The following is a 2,500-nucleotide window of genomic DNA, read 5'->3' as shown; positions in this document are numbered from 1 at the left end:
GCCGCGCGGTCGCCGGGCGCCTCCCCGCGCCCTCCCGGCCTCGGGGCTCTGTCCCGCCCCCACCCCCACCCCCCCCCACACGCCTCCCGGCGGCTTGTGTGTCTCTGTCCGGTTTCTCCCGTCCTCTCGACCCCCTGCCCGCTGGGCGCCAAGCTTCCCGTCGGAGCCCCCCTGCCCCCCCTGCCCTCTGCCCTCGGTGGTGGTGGTGTGGGGGGAAGGGTGCCCGGGAACGCGGGCGCGGGTAGGGGCCCCCCCCACCCCCGGTGGTTGGGGGAGAGAGGATGGGGGCGTCCGGCGGGGCCGGGCCCGTACGGGGGGCGTGTGAGGGCGCGGCGGTGGGGAAAGGGCTCTGCCCCGTTACGGGGGGACGGCTGGGGCTGGCTGTCTGGCGCCCGGCGGGGCCCTCCGGGCGGCGGTCGACCGGCGCGCGGCGGGGGCCCCCCGTGTGTCACGGGCCGGCAGCGCCGAGGCCCGCGCGCGGCCGCGGGCGGGGATGCGGTGGTCGGCGGTCGGTGGTCGGCGTCGGGGCGGTGGCCCGTGGGGGCGCGCCGTGCCCCTCGCCCGCCTCCCCCTCTCCAGGTACCTAGCGCGTCCCGGCGCGGAGGTTTAAAGACCCCTGGGGGGGGTCGCCCGTCCGCCTTGGGGTCGGGGCGGTCGGGCCCGCGGGGAGGCGGGAGGCGTGCCTCCCGTCTCCCCCGGACTCCGCCGTCCCCCGAGGGGCCGGGGTGGCGCGCGGCGTGCCGCGCCGCGGTCACTGCCGCCGCGGCCGTCGGGAGGGGGCTGCCCGGCGGTCGTCGCGTGGCCCGTGGCCGTGTGCGGCGCGTGCGCGCGCCCCTCCCGCGTCCCTGGGGGGAGGGTGGGAACCCCCCGGGCGCCTGTGGGGTGCCCGCACCCACCCTGGCGTGTGTTGGCGCCGGGTGCCCCGTCGTGTGAAACCTTTCCCGGCCCCTCCGTTCTGCTGTGTTCTGTCTGACTTGGCCGGCCGGAGGCAACCCCCCACCCAGCTCCCACCTCCCGGGAGGGAGCCGGGGATGGCGGGATGTGTGCCGTGCCAGGGGCGGGGTCTCCCGCCGAAGCGAAACGCTTGACAAAGCTCGTACGACTCTTAGCGGTGGATCACTCGGCTCGTGCGTCGATGAAGAACGCAGCTAGCTGCGAGAATTAATGTGAATTGCAGGACACATTGATCATCGACACTTCGAACGCACTTGCGGCCCCGGGTTCCTCCCGGGGCTACGCCTGTCTGAGCGTCGCTTGACGATCAATCGCCCCTCCGGGGTGCGCGGCTGGGGGCTGTCCTCGCAGGGCCCGCCGGGCCCTCCGTCCCCCTAAGTGCAGACACGGCGTCCCCCCGAAGGCTCTGTGGCCGTGGGGGGAGACGCTGCCCGCGAGAAGGGAGAAGGGGACCGCGAGGTCGCGCCGAGGCCCCTGGCCTGCCGGGCCTTCTGGGGTCGGTCTTCCGCCCTGGGAGCGCCTCCTCGCGCCGCAAGCGGCCTTTGGGTGTTGCTGCCCGCGGGGTGTCGGGGGTTGGGGACGGTCTCGCGCCACGTGGCGGCGGGGGCCCGCGGTGGTGGCGGGGGGTGGGGTCGCGTCTTCCGGTCCGCCGTCGATCGCCGTCCTGCCCGCCGCGGCGGCGGCGTTTCTCGGCGCCCGGCTGGCGCCCCCCACCCCCACGCCTGCGGTGCCTTCCCCGCCGCCGTGCGTCCGCGGCCCGTGCCCGCTTCCCGGCCACACCCCCCGCGGCTCTCGCCCCGTCGGGACGGGCGGTTCGCGCCCGAGGCCGAGTCCGCGTGCGCGTCCGCGCCCCGGGGACGCGTGCCTCGGCGGTGACCCGCGGGACGCCGCGGCGTCTGCCCGCCGCTGCGCGCTCTCCCCCCGGGCTGCGGCCGTGCCGCGGTTCGCGCCCCGGAGCTCCCGCCGCGGGGGCGGGGGTGGTCGTGGGGGCAGGGGGGAGATAGGGGGCGCGCGAGGCGCCCGTCGCCCGTTCGGGCTTCGGCGCCCGCGCGTGCCCCGATCCTCCCCCCCCGCCCCCACGTCCACCTCTCTGCCGCCCCGCGCCCCGTCCGTCCCGTGGCAGCCGGCTCGTGCTCCCCGCCCCGCCTCGGCCTCTCCCTCTCCGCCCGCCGGCCGCCGCCGCCGACGCTGCCGCCGCCGCCGCCGCTGCCTCCTCCCGGAGGGGCGACGGGTAGTCGGGGGTCGGTCGGTCGGTCGGGGTGCCGCGTGTGCGCGGGGAAGGGGGGGGCCCGGGGCGGTCGGCCGCCGGCCTCCGCGTCTCCCCTTCTCGGGACCCTCCTCGCGGGGCGCTCCCTCGCCCTCCTCCGAGACGCGACCTCAGATCAGACGTGGCGACCCGCTGAATTTAAGCATATTAGTCAGCGGAGGAAAAGAAACTAACCAGGATTCCCTCAGTAACGGCGAGTGAACAGGGAAGAGCCCAGCGCCGAATCCCCGCCCCGCGGTGGGGCGCGGGACATGTGGCGTACGGAAGACCCACTCCCCG

General features: G+C 77.3%; 1 non-coding gene across 1 annotated transcript; it reads left to right on the top strand.

The window, feature by feature from the left end:
* The first annotated feature begins 1,100 nt into the window (after window positions 1–1,100).
* Window positions 1,101–1,253, top strand: LOC138072541 (5.8S ribosomal RNA). The gene has a single exon (XR_011144379.1). It is a non-coding gene; the product is annotated as a 5.8S ribosomal RNA (ribosomal RNA).
* Window positions 1,254–2,500: the final 1,247 nt, after the last annotated feature.

This window comes from Capricornis sumatraensis, unplaced genomic scaffold, assembly GCF_032405125.1.
Source record: "Capricornis sumatraensis isolate serow.1 unplaced genomic scaffold, serow.2 scaffold124, whole genome shotgun sequence".
NCBI classification, from domain to species: domain Eukaryota; kingdom Metazoa; phylum Chordata; class Mammalia; order Artiodactyla; family Bovidae; genus Capricornis; species Capricornis sumatraensis.
The sequence above is the reverse complement of the archived record's forward strand: the minus strand, read 5'-3'. Positions and strand labels throughout refer to the sequence as shown.